Source organism: Nycticebus coucang, chromosome 3 (assembly GCF_027406575.1).
Source record: "Nycticebus coucang isolate mNycCou1 chromosome 3, mNycCou1.pri, whole genome shotgun sequence".
NCBI classification, from domain to species: domain Eukaryota; kingdom Metazoa; phylum Chordata; class Mammalia; order Primates; family Lorisidae; genus Nycticebus; species Nycticebus coucang.
In genome coordinates this window covers 134,165,733-134,190,113 of record NC_069782.1, presented here as the reverse complement: position 1 = coordinate 134,190,113, position 24,381 = coordinate 134,165,733, and the positions used below count along the sequence as shown (strand labels likewise).

The 24,381-nt window shown below is 38.4% G+C and overlaps 1 protein-coding gene across 1 annotated transcript in view; it reads right to left on the bottom strand.

Annotated features, from left to right (window-relative positions):
* Positions 1-24,381, bottom strand: part of SORCS3 (sortilin related VPS10 domain containing receptor 3) — a 632,023-nt gene that overhangs the window by 384,466 nt on the left and 223,176 nt on the right. The window lies entirely within an intron of this gene.

Below are 24,381 nucleotides of genomic sequence, written 5' to 3'. Positions count from 1 at the left end.
TGCTCTAATTTTGGTTATATCTTTTCTCCCGCTGGATTTGGGATTGGAATGCTTGATGTATTTTTCCAACACAGCACTGACCTAGCCCATCATTAAATCGAGGTCTAATAAAAAAAAGTTAATAGGATCCTGAATGGATAGTTTAACCATCAAACTTGAATTTTCTCAGGGGCGACATCAACAACCCAGCACATGTATTTATAACATCAAACAAAACAAAGTTGTGAAATGCCTGTAATCTCAGAACATTGGGAGGATCATTTGAGGCCAGAAGTTTGAGAACAGACTGGGCAACATAGTGAGACACCATCTCTACAAAAATACAAAGAATAAAAAAAAAACTAAAAATTAGCTAGGCATCATGGCACATGCCTTTAGCCCTCACCACTTTAAGCAAAAGGATCTTTTAAGCCTAGGAGTTTGAGGCGACAGTGAGATTTGATGGTGCCACTGCTCTCCAGTTTGGGCCATAGAGTAAAACCTCCAACTCTAAAAAAGAAAAAAATAAATAAAAGAAACTTTTTTTTTTCAAAATAGTGAATCTTAAAACAAGAATCTTCACAAAATATTTATGCTGACAAACGCTCTACATCCTCTCCCAGGAGTAACAAACATATCTAAAGAAAAATATGTCTAACAAATAAGGATTACAGAAGATGCAGTGATTCCATGAGATTCAGTCTCTTTGTGTTTTAAATCTTATTTTTGAAGATCCAGGAAACAGTCATTACCTTTGGAGTCAGTGTGTAGTATGACAGAAAGGACCAATATGGAAAAAAGAAATCTGAGTCCCAGTGCAGCTCCATCACTAATCTGGTTGAGTAAATCTAAGGCAAGCATTCACCTCTCTTCACCCAGGTTTTATTAGGTACTAAATAAGGCTTAGGTACTTCTGATTCTGGGAAAGATAGAATAACAGGGACAGAATTTATCTTCTCACATGAAACAACTAAAAATAAATCGAACATAAAAAACAATGATTCTCATGTCATTGGACATCATCAATGAAGGAGAAGAATCCCTAAGGCACAGAAAACAAAGCAGGTAAGCCTTGAAATTGCCCCCAGACAGCTGCACGAAGCATTTCCAGGTCATATGCAGGAAAAAGAAATACAGGTGAAGCCCAGTGATCTTCCTGACTTCAGCAGATACAACAGGGAAGTCTGGGCAGGCACAGATAGCTAGTTTGCAAGAAGTAGTATTGAGAAAAGGAGAGCCACACAAGTAGAACTTGACATACATGCAGAGGATCTGCCTGCCCATGAAGCTTGAGTACTGATCAGTGCATGTATGCAAAAGATACCTTAAGTCAGGGAAAGAACCACCTGAAAGAATTAGAGGATACAATTCTAGAAGCTCACCTGGATCTAAAAACTGTTACTGCCACCATCAACCAGTCTGGAAACTTGCATAAATCATGAGTATCAGATAGAACACTTTAGAAAAATTCCCTAAACAAAAATCTGCTCTGATCCAACTACACAAAGCTCAAAATAAACATCTATAAGAATTAACCTGTTTCCAAGTAACTTAATCATGTCCCAGACAAAGCCCAATAATATTTATAGAAATTTTTTTTGATAATTTTAAGTTTGAAGGTATATTTTGAAATAAAAATGCAAAATAAATTTTTACAAAATTGTCACAAAGGAACACACTTCACAATATCATCATATACTACATTTACTTAAAAAAATTACAGATCTAGTCATCAACAGAAAGAGCTGTTATTTACAAAGGCCAACTTCCCTTCTTTGAGGAAAAGGAGAGCTCGGGTGAAATGGCAGACGGCAGGTGCGACACTGCTCTGCTCCTGTGGGAGTGAGGAGTGAGGATGCGTGCGGCCTGCCCCTGGCTGGGGGCTGAACTTGGTCCTCCACCTTCCCAGGTGCCAGAGCAGAGGTTCTGATGGTGACTTCTATGGTCCTGGGCACCATGGTCCTCTTACTTCACTGAGCACTATAAAACGTGACTATAAATTTCCTTTGATTGTAAACAGAAAAATAACTTAATATGGTTAAAAATTTTTAAATAGCCAGCACACTTTAAGATAAAAATTATAATATGTAGCATCAGGTAAATAATTATTTGGCATGCACTGAAGCAAAAATATACAACCCATAAGAAGAAGAAAAATCAACCAATCTAAACCAGTAGTTCCCAGCTAAGGGTGATTTCTGACTATCTCAAATTTAAGATAATTAGTCAGTGCCTGGAGAAAAATTTTGTCATTACTGAAGATCCTATTGGCATCTAGTGAGTGGTGGACAGGAATCCTGCTAAATATGCTACTATGCACAGAAAATCTCCCACAACAAAAAAGTTGCCAATCAAAAATGTCAATATTACCACTATTGAAAAACTTCACTTTAAACCTACTCAGAGATGACATAGGTGACAGAATTAGTAAACAAGGACATTAAACACATTACTAGAACTCTATATCATAGGTTCAAGAAGCCAGATGAAAAATGTGTACATGTTAAATAAACATATAAGTAAAAAGATGTCAATCAAACTTCCAGAGATGAAAATTACAATGCATGAAATTACAAGTATGCTAAAAGTAATTAATGACAAAATTAGACTTGCAGAAAAAAAGGTAAGTGAAATAAAAAACATAGAAACAAAAACTACCCAAAATGAAACACAGAAAAATAACTGGAGTAAAATTATCAGAACATCAGTGTACTATAGAACAATATTAAGTGTAATCAAAATCTCTAAAAGTGGGAGGAAGTGGGAAGGCAAGAAAATATTTGAGGAAATAATGGCTGAATATTTTCAAAATTTGGTGAAAACGGTAAATTGATATCCAAGAAGCACAAAAAATTCCTAGCACAAAGATTATAAATAAAACAACATCAAAGCACATTATAATCCAATTGTTTAACACTGGTGAGAGAGACATAAAGATACAAGAAAAAAATAAGTTATATAAAGTGAAACAAAAATATGGATCACAACAGTTTTTTTGTTAGAAATAATGCAAATGTCAAGAGAGTAAAACATTTTTGAAATGCTGAAAGGAAAAAAATAATCAAATTCTACACCGAGCAAGAATCTCTTTAATAAATAAAAGCAAAATAACAGTTTTCTCAAAAATGGATAAGAAAATTTACTATCTGTATATATACATGACCCCAAAATTAAAAGAAAATCCTTCAGGCAGAGGTATGTACAATGATATCAGATGGAAATCTGTATCTACACAAAGAAATAAGAAGTACCAAAAATGGTAACTACATGGATTAAAAAGATTTAAGATATGAAATCAGCACATTGTACCCCATAAATGCATTAATGTATACACGATCTATGTGTAGATGATTTAATTAAAAAATTGAAAAAACTAAATAAATATTTCTTATTACTTAGATATCTTTTAAAATAAATAAACCATTTAAATCATAATAACAATATATTTTGAGATGTATAATATGCATAGAAGTAAAATGTATGACTGTAATAGCCCAAGGGCTGCAAAGGAAGAAATAGAAGTATATTGTTGTAACATTATTCCACCATATGTAGCATGGTAAAATGTCACTTGAATCTATCCTGTGATAAATTAAAAATATGTGATATAAACCTAAAACCAATCCTTAACCCAACACAATAGTTAATACAAAGTTATATTAAATAAACCAAAAAAGAAGATAAAATGAAATAACAATGTATATCCCATCCAAAAGAAGGCAGAAAAAAAGGGAACATGGAACAAAGGAAAAATAGAGCAAATGGAAAACAAAGAGTCAAGCAATAGGCTTACACTCAAACACATCATAATCACATTAAATGTAAATGGCCTAAATATTCCAATTAAAAGGCAAAGATTGTCATATTGGATAACAAAGCAAGACCCAATGATATGATGTCTGAAAGAAATGCACCTTAAATACAAAAATACAAATAAGTTAAAAACAAAAGGATGTAAAAAATGTACTAATAAAAAAGCTGAGTAGCTATACTAATACACATACTAGGAAAAGTAGATTTCAGAGAAAGAAATATTACTATAAAGATGTACATTTCATAACAAAAAAGAGGGTAATCTTCCCAGAAGATATACAATCCTAAAATTTATGCATCTACTAATAGAACTCCAAAATATATGAAGTAAAATATGGCATAAGCAGGGCTAATATTCAACCATAATAATTTTTAAAATAATTGGATTTAGTAAATTGCTATTCCCCCATGACCCTAAAATGTCTCTTATCTATCTCAGTCACTCTCCCAGCATATTCCCTCAACTCTGAAACTAAAAGGCTAACACCTGTATATGGAGCCTCCTCACCCAATCCCAATACTTCAGTCTCTCTCTACTTGGTTTGATTGGTACCCTTCCATACCTATTATTGAGCATTAAGTAGAAACTCTGGGCTTAGATAAAGTAATATCCATGTTTCCTCACATTTCCAAGCTTTTATCATACCATTCATTCAATTAGACTCAACATAGAGAAAAAGTTGAATACTAGAATAGCAGACAAAACTAGTGAAACAAGATAGACATTTTTATTTTATACTGGTAGTATGTGTAGAACACATGTTTATAGAAACATAGAAAACAAGGACTTCTTCTACTAGGTCACTTTGCATTTTCCATTGAAAACCAGAAGGTCTGATGCTTAATTGGAAAATAGAATTACGCTCATTTCTAGGCATGAGCCAACATATGAGTCTTCTGACCCAACAATTCAGCCAGTCACTTTGCTCTGGTGCTAGCTAGGGATTTATGGATCTGATTTCAAGGTTTAATTTTCAGTTTTATTCTCAGTAGCAGGGGAATAAAAGTCAGAGTAAAATTGTTTAAAAGAGGTTAACTGTAACAATTGTATGAGACTCTAAAAAGTAAAAGAAAGGAGAACTGTTTTTACAATGCTCGCTAAAAGAAATCTATGATGTCTCAATGCTGCAAGCAAGAGGAAAGGAGGTCCTGGGAGAGAGCACAGCTTCCCAACTACCTTCAAAAATAGGGACCATAAACCCAGACTCTTAGAAGCACTCTCATTGGTCTCATGCTGTCTTTATGAGCTTTTCCCTCCTTGTGTTGCTGGGAAAGTACAGAAGATAAGAAAGATTGCCTTCCTTGTACTAAATGTGCAAGCATCTGTACTTGAACGCCTCTTGCTGATCTGGCCACTCTAAGTCATGACAGATGCAGCAGAGTTTAAAACATTCACAGAAGCATGAGTAAAACATAAAGTAATGGAGATTACTCCACAACTCTCAGAAGTGGTATCAGTTGAAAACAATTCAGTTCACATGAAATCTAGATAACATTTTGGATGACAACTGCAACCACAAACTTCCTCACTTGAGGATCTCGAGGCAGTGAGGATCCCAGGGTAAGTACCCAACAACCTGACCTAGACCGGCAGTTCCATCCCTTCCTATAACCATACTCTCCAGTAGAGCTGCATTCTATGTAACAAACACTTGGGAGCATGTATTTTTTACAGCCCTCTAACATCTCAATCTTCCTTCCTCTATATCAACAACTACATCTCAGGTTATTTCCATGCACCTGCCACTCAGTGCCATCAGGACTGTCTCCCACAAAAGTCTCAAGTCTCCCATAAAACCCTATTGGTCTGACTCCAAGGCTTTGCTCCTCTTTCTAGACTATCCTCCATGTCTCCTCTCTTCCCAATGTTTTCCTACCCATTCTTCAGCTTTAGCTCAAGAAAATCCCACCCAAGAAGCCTTCTCAACCACTCCAGTCCACAATTATAATTTTTTATCCTGAAGTCTTTTAGCATTTACAAACTATAAAGTTTCTATACACATTTATTCACATAAGGTTTTAAATTTTCATATAATCAGTTTAGGCATAAATCCTTTGTCTCTTCAACTATATCATAAATTCATGTAAAAGCAACACTCTACAATGAATTATTTTCCTTACTATGGTTAGCGAGGTACGCACTAAATTATTTGCTGAATGAAGAAATGTGAATCACTAGGATTACCCCAAAACACCCATCTACATAATTCCTTTTAGAAAACTTTCCTTCAACCAATACTGAACAGAGTTCACAGACAAGAAGGTGAAAAACTTGCCTATGTTCTAATTAGAAAGTTGGACCAAGGACGTAAGGGGTAAACTTTGTGTGTATGTGGAGGGGTGGACCTTATAAACAAGCCTGAAAGCTGTAACAATAAATCTTTTTAAACAGCGTTCTATTGAGGAAGTCTAGAAACAAATATTTTACCACTCTTTTGAAAATTTTACATACTAATTTAAATTAATAATATTGCAAATGGATTCCTCCTTGTAAACCATTTCCCATCAATGTTTGGTGATTGTTTGGGGTTCCTACCTAAAGAAATATTCTAATTCCACATATATGTTTAGGAATTAAATACCAAGAGTACCAAAAAATATATACATGTTTTAAGTGACGTTATCTATATATTACTTTTCAAAGTTGAATTGCATTATGGCAGCAATGTGGTGCCATTATGGTAGCACAGCATTCACTCAAAAAATAGCACTAATCAAATGAATGCTAGTGTAACCATGAGACAGGCAGGACAAAGAAAATGGCAGAAGCACAGTTGTCATTCAAGGAGCACAAGACCATTCTGAAGTGGTATTTAAAATTCAAGAAGGTTGTGGAAGTACAACAACAATGGAGTTATGAGTATGAGGGACCATAAAGGATGTGTTTACCATAGAAAATGGGCTATACTGATGGTACTTCAGGAAGAAACTGAAACAGCCACACAGCAATACAAGTGGACACTTGGTCAACACTGCTTAAGCAGCAGCTCACTGTAATCTGAAGTGTCTGGACACTGCTGGTAACCACTTTGCAGAAATCAAATGTGACTTGTATTCATCTTTTGTTATTAGTATATTGAGTATTACCATTTTAATGCAGCCTTTTTCTTTCTTAAAATGCATATACATTTTTTGGTACCCTCTGTACATACATATATATACACGCACATGCATAATTGTCTATTATATATACTACCATATGCAGTATTGTATATAATGCATATTTTCAATATACATAAATTATACAATTTATTAGGTATGCAGCCTGAGAATATATTCTGTATATCTGGCTATTCTGAACAAATATAAACATATATAAAACTAAGCCCATAAAGCAAATAGAATAACTCATCATTATGCTTGTGAAAAAGATGTTCAAATGCAATTTTTAAGAATATTGTAAAAAGAGAAACGTCACTTAAGTGAGAGAATTTTAGAACTGCTGCTAAAGGGATCCAAACAGATTTTGCTGTTTACATATAGGGATAATCAATTATTATTCATCATAATCCCCCAAACAAAAGCCTCTACCACCACCTTATTGTATAAAACCATGGATCAAGTTAGTCTTACCAGGAAAAAAAATTATAAATCATGTATTTAAAGATTATAGAACATGGAGTCAAGAGATAGAAACTTGAATCCTCACACAGCAACTACCTAGCTGGGCATCTGTAATACTATCACCTGATATGTATGGTACCTCAGTTTTTTCATCTATTAAATGGGAGGCAAGACTAAGGTGTTTTTTCCAGCTCTGATGTTCATGCTTTACTTGAGGATTATCAAGTCATCAGCTATAAAGAACAGGTAAAACCATGTTCTCTCTTTCATTCTCTAGTTTCTAACTATTTCACATTGTTGCCTTTATTGTTCAGCTTCAGAACATGTGAGCTAAGAGAAGTTATTGGAACTATTAAAGAAAAAGCATAAATCCTAAAAAGGTCAGATAGTATAAGGCACACCCAAACCTTTGCACACTAATGGGATATATATGTGCTGGCTAATTTAATAGAGCTATGTGCATTATATCATATACCTCATGTAAGTAGGATGGCGTGAGAACATATGAGACTTAGAAAGCAACAGAAATGATCACTTCTTGATTACGCATTCTATATAGTTGAGGGAGAAATTTTTCACATAAGTCTCAATACCCTGCAAGCATTTTAAAAAGTGATGACCATTAACAATGTTCTAAGCCTAACAAAATTAAAGTCCATAAAGAATATTGTAGAAGTCCTGCTGAGTACTTAAAACCATATTGCCACAAGGGCCACCTACACAGCAGGGTCCCTGGGATAAAAAAGAATATTTTGAACATGTTAAAGTGCTTCTTATCCACTTGAAACACAAGTGTGCATGCTGTCTGAAATCTACCAAGTCTCCCAGGCAGCAAACTAAAATCTGCTGTATTTGAGATCCCTGTTGATAAGTCCCTGATAAAGGCAAGATTTGTGATTCTAGAATACCCAGAAGAGAGAGTCTGTTGACAGAGGAGACATATTCCACTTGGCTGTGCCCACAAACATCCACGAGAGGACCCTGAGACAGTGCCCACTGCATGAGTGAGCAGCAGCCCTGTACACCAGCCTATCCATTGTACTCCTAGCTGGTGGCACTTGGTGGGTTTTCAGGAACTCTGTTAAAATACTGAATTGGGAATTTACTACAAGTCCACCCACACTTTCCTGACCGCCTACCAGCTTCAATGAAGCAGATAAAACAGAAGGGACGCTCTGGGAAGAATAACTGGTCTAGGTCTTCTAGGATGAGTAGCAAGCATCCCTGCAGGGACGTGGAAGAGAGAAAAGCTACAAGGATACGAGGGACCGCAGTACAGAGAGCTCTGTTGGTGAGGACCTGCTTTTTCACCCAAATAGCTGCCTATGGGAATTCAAAACTATTTGGGGAATATATTATTTTTTCCTCTCTTATACTCATTCTATTAAACGTATCCACACGACCTCTCAAAAAGGTCACCTCTTGTCTATACCCAGTGGAACCCGGTCCCTCCTTCTCAAAAACCAAATGTTATACAAACATCTCATAGTGTACAACCTGACTATTCTTGAATTTCATTTCAAATCCTCATATACCCAGCTTAAAACTGTTAACAGTGCCCCATGATCTGTGAATGGTTTCTTTTCTCTAGCATCTAAAGCCCATTGCCCTGTGTCCTTCTGAACTTTACAGTGCTGTATAATGTTTAAAGGTATCTTATAAACCATATTGATTTTTATAACATAGACCCTAGATATTGGATTGCTTTATATCACTAGCTAAATCTTATTTATCTTTCTGTCTGCTCCAGGGTGATAGTCCCCTCCATGTTTGAGGTATGAAAAAAATGACGACTGAAACGAATTACAAAGAACACTTATGCTAAATATCTGTCTCCTCTGTAGACCAAAAAATGTTTAATTTGGCCTGCCAAGAGGTGTGCTGAAATTTGAACTTGACTGGCTCCAGAGAGCTACACAAATGCTTTTGTTGACTATGGGCCTTGCCCCTCTCTATTGCCTTCCCTATTTCACTCATTGACTCTCCTCTATATATTTGATTATGCAATCGTCAAATTCAAGTTTATACACATTTTAATCAAATAATAACTAACTTTTAACGTCAACTTTGTGCCAGAAGACACTTTGCAAACACTACCCCATCTCACACACTCTCATGCTCAACAGCAAGGACCTAGTGTAATGCATTTTCCGGTTTAGTGGTGTTAGACGTTACCCCCACTGGACAGCAGGAACTATTCAAAAGCAGAGAACCCCCCCGGCAACATACACTGCATTTTGCACACAGAAGGAGCTCAAGGTGTAGCTACTGGCCACCTTAAGGAAAGTCACCACTTCTTCTGCAAAAAGTCCAGAAAAGAATGAGCCTCAGAGTCGGGGCCAGTCCACCACACCCATCTCCCAGCTTCCCTGGAGAGAAAGAAGTCAAGTTGGCCCAATCTAGCTTTCTAATACGTAAGAAGTTCCAAATAAAAGGACCCCATCACCTTACAGAGCACTGAAAGGCTTAGTAGGGGCACAGACTAGGACCAACAATAAGAAAGAAGACATTCCTCACAAATCCCAGCACCAGTTGGCTGCTTTAGGCAATATCCCTGAAGACTTGACCCAAAGGAGGCATTTTTCTTAGCTCAGACACTCCTCTAAGCTTTTTTATGATGCTAATAAATGAGGTAAAGTCTAAGGTTTTGCCTTTAAAAATACTTATTTCAGCGTTTTCTTTATCTTTCCTCCATTCCCGTTGAATCACTCACAGTCTTCTCCTAGCCTTTGCTCAAAGGCACTTAATCTTCCCATCTAATGACACCATCTACCAAAAGAAGCCGCAGTGTCTCCATTCACCAATAGCCAGATCAATCATGTGTCTCTAAGAAAATGAAGTCATACCAAGATGGTTTTTAACTTTACTGAGGGGTGTCATTAAGACCTTGAGGCTCTTAACTGCCAGAGGGCTCTGAAGGCCTGTGATTAATTAGATAGCTCTTTCCTGGAGACTCCCTCTGCCTCCACTGTCAAATCCATTCACCCCAATGTGGAGACTCCAGGGCCCCCACCCCCACCCCAGGCCCAACAACCCACTTGAGAGGGGTTCTGGAACCTTCCCTATTCCCACTGCTCTTCTTTAGAATTAAAAAAAATTGAAGCACCAACCCTGTCTATTACAAACTGACCCAGCAGATGACACAGCTACCTGTACCCTCAGCATGTATGTCTGCCCTCCCCGTGACTCTGTGCTGCCAGTCTCCTTGGGACTGGGATGCTTTCTTCCCCACTCAGCTCTGAATCCACACCATTCTCTTTGAAGAGGAAAAACAAGGCAAAGACAGGCCACATCATGTGACAATGAAATTATGAATTGGTCCAAATGCTCACTAGCTTTGCTGATATCTGCAAAGATTCTCTCCTCCCAAGCTGTGGCTAGGAGGGACGTGAAAGGGGAAGACTTGGCTAGACAAGGGACCTGGGAAGTACCAAACTGGAAGGATACCCAAAGGAAAAAAAAAAAATAAACATAGCATATGCTACGGGCATAGAAGTGACCATCTAGATGTGTCTTCCCTAAACAGGAGTGTTGAGTCAAATCCATGAACACGATTCACAATTCACTTTGTGTCTCTCTCTCTCTGGGCCTCCATTTCTTCATCTGTATGATGCTTCTTTAGAATTACACATTTCTAGGAAGCCATGCTCCTTCCTCATCACAATGAGATCATATTTATCAGGATTGTTCTTCAAAACCTTAAGCATTTTGAGGACACGTGCTTTATAGGATGATGCTCTGACAGTCATTTTTCCTTTCTCATTCCAAATACAAAGTTATATTCTGAGAGTGTCTGAAGCCAGGAGATTTCTTTTGACCAAGAGGAAAAGAATAACACTTTTGATCACACATCAAAGCCAAACAAACAAACAAAAAAGGCTACTTTGGACCCACCTTTATAATAAATATGGGCATTTCAGAGCAGTCAAATGTTTTTGCTCCAAAACAGATTACAAAAAACAGAGGTATCAGGTGAATCAGCTGGACCTCCATCCACAATGTGTTGCCAAAAGAAAATCCAGATATTTCCTCTAATCTACAAAACTGGGGTGCTAATCAATGGCACATCAGTCAAAGGGTCAAAACCCTTCAAAGAATTTTCTTTCTAAATTTACTATACATCTACTGAGCATTTGTCATCTCTGACTTCGTATCCAATTTGGGGATTTTTACCCCCCAGTGGGGAATAGAGATGTCTACTCTCTGCTGGTTTTCCACAAGAAAATCATGTGAACTCTTTAATGTAAGTATTGTTGCCTCCATTTGACCAGTGTGAAAAACTGAGCTCACAGGAAGGTGGTTTGGCCAAGGTCACATGGCCAGTTAGGATGGAGCTGCTGCCAGAATCCAAGTCCAATATCACACCTCATTCCATGGTCTTTGTCCTTTGCTACTTCGCTTGGATTTTGATGTAAATTAATACACACTTCTTCAATCATCAGTAGATCAAAGCCTCTGACTTTATAACTGCCAATGTGTGCACATATCTATATTTAAATATAAGCAATTGAAAAATGAATAATACCTGCCTTTTCATTCTTAATATGAGGTTCTTTAATCTGTTACTTTTTAAAAATAATTCTCTTTAAGGAAAAAGTCTCAGACTCTGTGTGTATGCTGTATAGGTCCCCTCACAAGATTGGTCTTTGCAATTGAGTATTTCCATTTAAATGTGGCATCAGTTCAATCAAAATGTTAATATTCTAATTATGAAGTATCACTCCATGCATTACTAACACATTTTTTCTCACCCCTTTCCCCCCAGCAAAGCACTAAGCTGGAGTTCACAAATAGGCAGGATATTTTGATTTACAAAATCAAATGCTACAGTAATTGATCAGCAAAACTATTTTGGAAGGTTGAACAACAATGCACACGCCCTCACCCACAGTTGTATATTTTACTGTATCATGCACACAGCTATACACTGCTGCTAAAACTCTGTGTGTTCATAATGATCAGATGGACCAGCAAACTAGCAGCTGTCCTTTTAAACCTGAATTAAATATGAGTTCAGTGATGTTATCAAGGAGCATAACTCCTTTTTCATACTTTGCTGCATAAATGATGCTTAAATTGAAGCAAATAAATAACCATGGTTTTAACTTTCAAGGCATTATCTCTCAGACTTTAGAGATTATATATTTTAACAAGTCATACATGCAGAACCATCTCTGGAATTTTGAAATATTAATGTCTTTCTCCCCTGCATCTAGGAAGACAAACATGTGGTTTTGCAATCCAACTGTGACTCTCATTGTGGATAGCTCATGAAGTGGATCAGCTCAGTAATGACCCCATTGACACATGCTGCCTCAGTGCTTGTCTGCATTGTAACATTACAGAGCAAAGGAGGGGGCTGGGCTGGAGGAAGTCAGCATTTCTAATGGGGCTGGAGAATGTACTTAAAATGTTCTGCAAGAATGTCTCCTCCCCCATGGGGGCTACTAGAAAGAGGGCCTGCAAGGGGTAGCAGCCTATGGGATAGGATGTTAACCATACTCAGGGAAGCCCCTAACTCAAAAATGCTTCCATCACCTGCTTTGACAATTCTTTTAACAAAAAACAAAGACTTGAAATCTATAATTAGGCATCAAAGACATTCTGAAAGGACAAACACAGTGATAAACTCAATCCCACTTGAGCATCAGGCTAGTAGATTTTGACAGAAGAAAGGAAAAGAAGCACAAGGCAGCTAGACAGAAAGATTGTTCAGGGAATGGGAGAAGGCAGAGGAGTAGAGATAAACTTTGCCATCTGATACTTTTTCTTTATATTGCTATAAGAAAAAGATAGTGATACCCTGTGTTGTTAAATCTTGAAGGTCTTTTACAACTCCTGCAACATTTTATTTTAGTCATGGGTTCATTTTTGTCACAAATATCATTAAGCATCTAATAATGAGGTTGAGCTATAAGGAATATAAGGGGAAGTTAATAGGGCTCGATGTCCTCCATGAAATCAGAGCCTGGCTGGGGAGGGGGTTCACAGTTATTTCAAAATGTAGATGTAAGTATGAGGAAATGAATCCAGGTGGCTTGGGTCTTGGGAAAAAGGATGAGAGCTATGGAATTCTTGCCAGAGCCAAGATGGTGTTCAGATTCATCACCAGCACCACCCCTACCCAAAGAAGGAAGTAACTGGTGAAATGCACTAGACTTCAATACCCCTCTTCTAGATATTTCCACCCATTGGTTCCACCCAGGGCCTCTGTACAATGTTGTTCAGGTTAAGACATCCCATCAAGCAGAAGAGTAGGTCTGAAACCCAGCCTCTGCTCTATGAAGAAAGCTGTAATATGGCTCAGGGTAGCATGTGCCTAGAGGAATAAATGACTTTGCCAAATTTAGTGCAGATTCCATCTACTCATCAAGTGGCCATGTCCAACCAGAGGAGGTGTCTTTGTCTAGCTTACACAAAGGCAGTTAATAAGCTAACGGTGCCTAGGCCCCCCATCTGTTTCATGAGCAGTGTGGTGTTCAGAATAATAGCTCCTGAAGAAGTCCAAATCTTAATCCTTCTCAGGGGCTACAAATATGTAATCTAGAACAGGGACCTAGCCGGCGGTTAAGAGAACAGGATATTAAGATAGGAAAATTATCCTGGATTATCCGGGTGGGCCCAAACTAAGCATGAGGGTTCATTCAAGAAGAAAATTCTTCCTGCCACAATAGGACAGAGAGATGTAAGGCAAGAAGGACATGACCAGCCATTCCTGCCTTGAAGATGAAGGAAGGGACCATGAGCCAAGAGCTATAAGCAGCTTCTAGACACTGAAGAAAGCAAGGAAAGGGATCCCCCACTAGAGCCTCCAGAAAGAAATGCAGCCTACTGTCACCTTGATTTTAGCCCAGTGAGACTAGTATTGGACTGCTAATTTACAAAAATGCAAAATAATAAACTTGTGTTGCTTTAAGCCACTACATTTATGGTAACTTGGTATGGTCTTAACAGAAAATTAAAATATGTATAATCCATTACATAATATATAGCCGGTCCATCCTAAAATACTCCAAAATTGAATACTAATTTGCATCAAGTCTCAGGAAAAATGAGTTCTAATCTTTCCTAACACAAATTGATCTTGAGAACCACCAATTTTGCGGAAGCAGACTGATAAGAGTATAGGATAGGGCTTCCAAGAGGTCCTAAATATTTGTCATAGCTTCAGTATGAGCCCGTCAAAAGCCTCTGTGAGGACACTGCAGGCTGGGATCAATGGCATCATCCATGACCATGTCCCCTAGCACATCCAACAGATTGTGCAAATTCTTCCAATTCTCTGTATCTAAACCCTCCGTACTTGGAATATATACAGTTCACTCCACAAAGACTGAAACATGACTAAAAATAGTATAATTTATGTTTTTACATTCCAAACTGTATAATTTTATTAATTTTTTTCATGTATTTGATCATGTCATTTAAAAGGCCTTTGTAATCATTTAAATATCCACCCAGTACTTCATCATGTAAAATAAATTATTCAACCCTTTTCCTAACCGAGAAATTCTTTTCTTTTATAAACATTTTCATAAATAATACATACACCTGCACATGTATACACACAGTCACAATTAGAGACAAGAAACATAGAAGGCAAAAGTTCAAATTCATTGCATGTTTTCAGTAAACATCAAGTACCTTCCATAACAAAGTAAGCCCTTTGCACAAAATGCTCTTATAATAGAATTATCTACAGCCCCATACCCATACCACCATCTTCTCCTATCACAGCACATTTTTATTTCTTTCACAGCATTTATAACCAGATATAATTATATTGCTTACTAATTTATCTGATTATTAGTCATCTGCTTCCCCACTGCCATGTCATCTGGTCAAGGTCAGGGGCCATGGAAGTGTTGTCACCACAGTACCCACAAGGACACAGCACTGTTCCTAGAATAATGTGTGGACTCAACAAATATTTGCAGATTGATTGAACGAATCCTGTTGTCTCTGCCAAGATCTCCATATTTATCCCTTGTTCCTGAGCTAATGCTCAAGAAAAAGGCAAAAGAACTCATGAACAGATGCAGTTGAAGAATCTGCATATACTTCCTAGAACCTGCATTCAACATATATGCTGGGAAGATGTCAAGATATTCAGTCCAGGGCTATCTGAAATCCCTTCTGGAAAATGTTGAGATATGTATATATAAATAAGTAAAAATATTTTCAAAATATAAATGTTACTCCCAAAGAGACCTTCATGAAATAATGCATTTTATAATGCTGAGAGATAGAGAAGATTTTCACAGCCATAATACTGTTGAGTATAGTAGCTCATATCTATAATCCCAGCACTTAGGGAAGCCAAGGTGAGAGGGAGGATGGCTTAAGGCTACAAGTTCAAGACTAGTTTTGGCAATATATCCAGACCCTGATCTCTACAAAAAAAGTTTTAAAAATTAGCTTGGTGTGGTGCGACATGACTTAAGAGGCTTAGGCAGGAAGATTATTTGAAGTCCAGGAATTCAAGGCTGCCATAAGCTATAATTGCACCAATAAATTCCAGCATGAATAACAGAGCAAGATTTTTATCCGTAAACAATTAAAACAAAAAAAGCCCTAATATTAAGGGCACATTTTTCTATGGTTTGAAACTTGGGAAAATTACAGATAACAATAGAGTAGGAACACTCTACATGGCACCTGGTTCCTTCTCAGGAAACCGTTTCCTTATCACTGTGTACAATTACCCTTCCTCGCTTCTCTTAGCTCATTTTCTTTCCTTTACATAGTATTCCTTTAGATGTCCTTGCATTGAAATCACTTGTATACCTCTTTGCTTATTTTATTCTGAGCTTACTGAGAGCTTTTCTCAGTAGCTAACTTTTTTTTTTTTTTTTTTTTTGTAGAGACAGAGTCTCACTGTACTGCCCTCGGGTAGAGTGCCATGGCATCACATGGCTCACAGCAACCTCTAACTCTTGGGCTTATGCGATTCTCTTGCCTCAGCCTCCCGAGCAGCTGGGACTACAGGCGTGCGCCACAACGCCCGGCTATTTTTCTGGTGCAGTTTGGCCGGGGCTGGGTCTGAACCCGCCACCCTCGGCATATGGGGCCAGCGCCCTACTCACTGAGCCACAGGCGCCGCCCAGTAGCTAACTTTTTTAAACCAGTGCCCAATTCAGTTCCTAACACAAAGGGTTTCAGAAAATAAGTAAGAGAAGCTACATTAATAGCAGAAGAAATGAAATTTATTGAAAATCTCCTATGGGTCAAATACCTTTGCACTGTCTTGATCATCATGTGAGGTATTACAAGTATATCTGTTTTACAGGTGAGGAAACTGGTTCTGAGGGATGAATAAAATTTACCAAGCTGACATGGATCACTGCTGTTTGTAAGTTACTGGAGCTGGGCATTGAAAGAAGGAAAAAGTGAAAGGGGAAAAAAAGTGAGAAGACAGTTAAGAGGAAACATTAATGTTTAACTACAGAGCATGCTGGATTGGGGGACTGGACCAGCTAAAATGCATTAGAGCTGCTGAGGAATTGTGAGGCTTGGAGTATACAGTATGCCACACTCTACTGTTGTCCAGAATTGTGGGGGCATGCAGAGAAGGAATCCCCTCTGTTCCATGGCCAACAAGAGTCAGAGCCATGAAAATCCCTTCCTGCCCTCCCAGCCTTCAACCCAACCTCTCTGGGTCTCTGTGGACATGGGAACAGATCTATTAAGTGTCATACCCACTATATGCTCTCCAGATTACTCTGAAGGTTGTATACCCACAAAAAATTTTGGAACCTGACTTGCTTTGTTAGTAGCTAAGTAAAAAGGCAGAAACCCAAAGATCAGAATGATGGTATTAAAATAAGCATGACCGATTTTAGGGCAGGGGGGTGGAGCAAGATGGCAGCCGAGTAACAGCTTCCCGGCAACTGGGCACAGTAAGTCTGGGGAGATAAGACTCCAGGCATCTCTGGCTGGTGGGATCTGCCTATAATCATCACTTTGAGGATACAGGGAGTTATCAAGGGACTTCTGGACCCCAAGAGGAGGACAAAAAACAGTGGAAAGCTAGCAAGTGGTTACGTGTGTTCGATCGACCTAATCCCACCGGCAGCTGTAAGTACAAGCAGCAGTGAGACTGCAAACCGGAAAGGCCTTACCTGTCAACTGTTTCACTGTTTTTGGACTTGGCACTCAGTTGAACTGCCTTAGGAAGAGCTTGAGCAGGAGTGCGGAGAACTTTGGGCATTATCTAGGCCCCAGCCTGAGCCACTGAGCCGGATAGAGCTAATAGTATTTGGCTATGAGCTGAAGGGAGCCACTGTGAGAGAACTGCCCTGGCAAGCTCTGCCCTAAGGGTCACAGAGCAAGCATCAGGCAGGAACTAGTAACCTAATGACTGAACAGCCTAAAGGTGGGGACTGAGCAGCCTTACAGCCTTAACCCTCAGGGGCAGAGTGTGACTGGTTTTGGCACACTGGAGCCTCGGGATGTTGCCCTGGGTAGAGTGCCGTAGCGTCACAGCTCATAGCAACCTCAAACTCCTGGGCTTGGCATTGGCCGGACCTCCATAAGATCTGCGCCGTGACCTCTGACCTGCAACCCGTGCCTGCCGGGCCTCCAAATACCCTGACCAGGAACTGTGGGAGCCACACAACCCCACATCCTCCCTCCTGCACCCTCCCTGCCTCCACACCGGCCTGCTCGTCTGGCCAGGGACTCTAGTAGCCACATGCCCTCCAGAGCCCTCCCTGCCTCTGCACAGAGCCCTTCTCCTGGCCAGACACTGCTGGATCCTTGGGCTCTCTGTGCCAAAGTCACTGGGTGCCAGGCACTCTCGGAACTGTGCACACCACCTCCTGCCCTGTTGCTGGATCTGGGCATATCACACTCCAGAGCTGCTTCCACAACCAAAACTCCCTGGCTGGGGCAGCCCCAGAGGAACTACACAGGGTCAATCCCTACAAAGATCCAGCAACAATAGAGTGATCCCACTGGGGTCTAATCTTGGAGAGACACCTCTCCAACTCTGAGGACACCCAGAGGCAACAGTGAAAAACAATCATGAGGCGAAATCAATAGAAAAACTCTGGCAATATGAATAATCAGAGTAGATAAACTCCCCAAGGACAAATGGGGCAGACACAGCACAAGATCGCATGCACAAACAAATAGCTGAGATGTCAGAAATCGAATTCAGAATCTGGATAGCAAATAAAATCGAATCAGAATTCCAAGAAGTAACCCAAAAGATATCTCAAGAAATCAACGAATTCAAAGACCAAATGACCAAAGATTTTAACACATAAAGACAAGAAGTTGCAGCCCTCAAAGATCTGAGAAACACAGTAGAATCCCTCAGTAACAGAATGGAACAAGCAGAAGAAATGATTTCTGACATTGAAGACAAAGCTTTCAAACTTTCAGAGTTCCCAAACTCTCAAAGAGGAAGAGAAATGGAGGGCAAAAACAGATCAGTCTCTCAGAGAGCTCTGGGATAATTCGAAGAAAACCAATATTCATCTTATAGGGATCCCCAAAAGCGAAGAAGTGGCTTCATAAGGCACAGAGTCTCTTCTCCATGAGATTATAAAGGAGAACTTTCCAGACATGCCAAGAGATTCTGAAATTCAGATAGCAGAAAATTTCAGAACTCCAGCACAACTCAACACAAATAAGACATCCCCCAGACACATCATAATCAATTTCACTAAAGTTAATATGAAGGAGAAAATTCTGAAACCAGCCAGATAAAAGAAAACCATCACCTACAAGGGCAAGAATATTAGAATAACTGCAGATCTCTCTGCTGAAACCTTTCAAGCTAGAAGAGGATGGTCATCGACTTTTAATCTCCTAAAACAAAATAACTTTCAACCCAGGATCTTGTACCCAGCTAAACTGAGTTTCATTTATGATGGAGAAATTAAATACTTCAATGACATTCACATGTTGAAGAAATTTGCCATAACTAAACCAGCTCTCCAGGATATTCCTAGACCTATCCTCCATAAAGACCAGCGTAATCCTCCACCACAAAAGTAAACCCACTCAGAAACTTTGATCAAATTCCAACTTCCACAGTCGCAAAAGGATTAAAAATGTCCACCAGACTTTCTAAAGGCTTATCAATATTCTCAATTAATGTGAATGGTTTAAATTGTCCTCTAAAGAGGCAGAGGTTGGCCTACTGGATACAAAAACTCAAGCCAGATATCTGCTGCATACAAGAATCGTATATTACATTAAAAGACAAATATAGACTCAAGGTGAAGGGATGGTCATCTATACTGCAGGCAAATGAAAAGCAGAAAAAAGCAGGCATTGCAATCCTATTCGCAGACGCAATAGGCTTTAAACCAACCGAAATAAGGAAGGATAAGGATGGACACTTCATATTCGTTAAAGGTAATACTCAATATGATGAGATTTCAATTATTAATATTTGTGCACCCAACCAGAATGCAACTCTATTTATAAGAGAAACTCTAACAGACGTGAGCAACTTGATTTCCTCCAGTTCCATAGGAGTTGGAGATTTTAACACCCCTTTGGCAATGCTGGATAGATCCTCCAAAAAGAAGCTGAGCAAAGAAATTTTAGATTTAAACTTAAACGTTCAACATCTGGACTTAACAGACATCTACAGAACATTTCATCCCAACAGAACTGAATATACATTCTTCTCATCAGCCCACGGAACATACTCCAAAATTGACCACATCCTAGGCCACAAATCTAACCTCAGCAAATTTAAAAAAATAGAAATTATTTCTTGCATCTTCTCAGACCATCATGGAATAAAAGTTGAACTCAATAACAACAGGAACCTGCATACCCATACAAAAACATGGAAGCTAAACAACCTTATGCTGAAGGATAGATGGGTTATAGATGAGATTAAGAAGGAAATCACCAAATTTTTGGAACAAAACAACAATCAAGACACGAGTTATCAGAACTTCTGGGATACTGCAAAGGCAGTCCTAAGAGGGAAATTTATAGCACTGCAAGCCTTCCTCAAGAAAACAGAAAGAGAGAAAGTTTATAACTTAATGGGACATCTCAAGCAACTGAAGAAGGAAGAACACTCCAACCCCAAACCCAGCAGAAGAAAAGAAATAACCAAAATCAGAGCAGAATTAAATGAAATTGAAAACAAAAGAATTATACAACAGATCAATAAATCCAAAAGTTGGTTTTTTGAAAAGATCAATAAAATAGATAAACCTTTCGCCAACCTAACCAGGAAAAAAAGAGTAAAATTTCGAATTTCATCAATCAGAAATAGTAGTGATGAAATAACAACAGACCCCTCAGAAATTCGAAAAATCCTTAATGAATACTACAAGAAACTCTACTTTCAGAAATATGAAAATCTGAAAGAAATCGACCAATACCTGCAAGTACGCCACCTACCAAGACTTAGCCAGAATAAAGTGGAAATGTTGAACAGGCCTATATCAAGTTCTGAAATAGCATCAACTATATAAAATCTCCCTAAAAAGAAAAGCCCAGGACCAGACGGCTTTACGTCAGAATTCTTCCAAACCTTTAAAGAAGAACTAGTACCTATATTACTAAACTTCTTCCAAAATATAGAAAAAGAAGGAATATTACCCAGCACATTCTACAAGCAAACATCAACTTGATCCCCAAACCAGGGAAACACCCAACAAGAAAAGAAAATTATAGACCAATATCACTAATAAATATTGATGCTTAAATACTTAATAAGATCCTAACCAACAGAATCCAACAACACATCAAAAAAATTATACACCATGACCAAATGGGATTTATCCCAGGGTCTCAAGGCTGGTTCAATATACATAAATCTATGAATGTAATTCAGCACATAAACAAACTAAAAAATAAGGACCATATGATTTTTTCAATTGATGCAGAAAAAGCTTTTGATAATATCCAGCATCCCTTCATGATCAGAACACTTAAGAAAATCGGTATAGAAGGGACCTTTCTTAAATTAATAGAGGCCCATCTACAGCAAACCCACAGCCAATATCATATTGAACGGAGTTAAAATGAAATCATTTCCACACAGATCAGGAACCAGGCAAGGTTGCCCACTGTCTCCATTGCTCTTTAACATTGTAATGGAAGTTTTAGCCATTGCAATTATGGAAGAAAAGGTGATCAAGGGTATCCACATAGGGCCAGAAGAGATCAAACTTTCACTCTTCGCAGATGATATGATCCTATATCTGGATAATACTAGGGATTCTACTTTTAGAAGTGATCAAGGAATACAGTAATGTCTCAGGCTACAAAATCAACACCCATAAATCTGTAGCCTTTATATATACAAACAATAACCAAGCCTTTATATATACAAACAATAACCAAGGACTCTATTCCGTTCACAGTAGTTCCAAAGAAGATGAAATATTTGGGAGTATACCTAACAAAGGATGTGAAAGATCTCTACAAACAGAACAATGAAACTTTAAGAAAAGAAATAGCTGAAGATGTTAACAAATGGAAAAATATACCACACTCATGGCTGGGAAGAATCAACATCATTAAAATGTCTATACTACCCAAAGCAACATATAATTTTAATGCAATTCCTATTAAAGCTCCATTGTCATGTTTTAAAGACCTTGAAAAAAATAATACTTTGCTTTATATGGAATCAGAAAAAAACTCAAATAGCCAAAACATCAGTCAGCAATAAAAACACAGCAGGAGGAATCACACAACCAGACCTGAAACTGTACTATAAATCAATAGTGATCAAAACAGCATGGTAATGGCACAAAAATAGAGAAGTAGATGTCTGGAACAGAATAGAGAACCAAGAGATGAATCCAGCTACTTACCGTTATTTGATCTTTGACAAGCCAATTAAAAACATTCAGTGGGGGAAAGATTCCCTATTTAACAAATGGTGCTGGGTGAACTGGCTGGCAACCTGTAGAAGATTGAAACTGGATCCACATCTTTCACAATTAACTAAGATAGACTCTCACTGGATAAAAGTTTTAAATTTAAGACATGAAACCATAAAAATACCTGAAGAAAGTGCATGGAAAACTCTTGAAGGAATCACCTGGGTGAATCTTTTATGAGGAGGACTCCCCAGGCAATTGAAGCAGTATCAAAAATACACTACTGGGACGTGATCAAACTAAAAAGCTTCTGCACAGCCAAGAACATAGTAAGTAAAGCAAGCAGACAGCCCTCAGAATGGGAGAAAATATTTGCAGGTTATACCTCCGATAAAGGTCTAATAACCAGAATCCACAGAGAACTCAAACGCATTAGCAAGAAAAGAACACGTGATCCCATCTCAGGGTGGGCAAGGAACTTGAAGAAAAACTTCTCTAAAGAAGACAGACGCACGATCTAAAAAAGCTCATCATCCTTAATCATCAGAGAAATGCAAATCAAAACTACTTTGAGATACCACCTAACCCCAGTAAGAGTAGCCCACATAACAAAATCCCAAAACCAGAGATGTTGGCATGGATGTGGAGAAAAGGGCACACTTCTACACTGCTGGTAGGAATGCACACTAATACATTCCTTCTGGAAGGATGTTTAGAGAATACTTAGAGACCTAAAAATAGACCTGCCATTCGATCCTATAATTCCTTTACTAGGTTTATACCCAGAAGATCAAAAATCACAATATAACAAAGATATCTGTACCAGAATGTTTATCGCAGCCCGATTCATAATTGCTAAGTCATGGAAGAAGCCCAAGTGCCCATCGACCCACGAATGGACTAGCAAATTGTGGTACATGTATACCATGGAATATTATGTAGCCTTAAAGAAAGATGGAGACTTTACCTCTTTCATGTTTACATGGATGGAGCTGGAACATATTCTTCTTAGCAAAGTATCTCAGGAATGGAAGAAAAAGTATCCAATGTACTCAGCCCTACTATGAAGCTAAATTGTGGCTTTCACATGAAGGCTATAGCCCAACTATGGCACAAGGCTATGGGGAAGGGGCCAAGGAAGGGGAAGGGAGGGGGGAGGTTAGGGTGGAGGGAGAATTATTGGTGGGGCCACACCTACGGTGCATCTTGGAATGGGTACAGGCAAAACTTACTAAAGGCAGAATACAAATGTCAACATACAATAACTAGGAAAATACCATGAAGGCTGCGTTGAACAGTTTGATGGGAATGTTTCAGATTGTATATGAAACCAGCACATTGTACCCCTTGATTGCACTAAGGTACACAGCTATGATTTAACAATAAAAAAAATAAGAAATAAAATAAAATAGACTAAAAAAAAATAAAAATAAATAAATAAAATAAGCATGACCTTCCAACAACAAAAATAAAGACAAGTAATGACTATCTTTGACATGTTTATCCAAAACAAACCAGCTATACCAGGAGATGAATAGAATCCTTAGATTACAATCCCTTGCAGGAATGTTCACTGCCCTTAGTGACTTACAACAGTTGAAGTCACAGCCCCCTTTATTCAGCGAGCTTTGCTGTTTTTCTAGAGAAATGTGAGGTCATTTCTGAGAAGAGAAATACAATTTGCTACTTACTGGCATTTGACCTTGACATATGGAATAATAGTAACTAGGGGAAAATACAAGGTTCAGAAATTCTCAAATAAACTTTAAGAGCCTATAGGCTCACGTTTGGCAGCACTGTGGGAAAAGCGACCAATTTCCTTTTGCCATATGAGTCTATTTGGCCCTTGTAAGCCTTCACCATCAGTGTTATGGTGTGTAGAGTTTCAAAAACATGAATAATTATATCCATTGTAAGCTTTGCATTGACCATCAGCCTCGCACTTATTCACTCAGACAGGCATGCAGGTTTTACAATTTAGAAACATTTCTAATTTGTACCATTGAGCCTGAGAGACCATCCACTTTTTCACAGACATGGGTAGGCCAGCGGCAATAACTAACTAGGAATTTCATTAGAGCAGCTGTGTCTCGCCCACAATTTATAGACTCAAATGTCTTTAATGCTGCAGAGCTTAATCTGAAATTTCAAAAGTCTGCCATGAATAAATACTGGTCTGAAACTTTAGCAGATCAAGACCCTTAGTAATAAT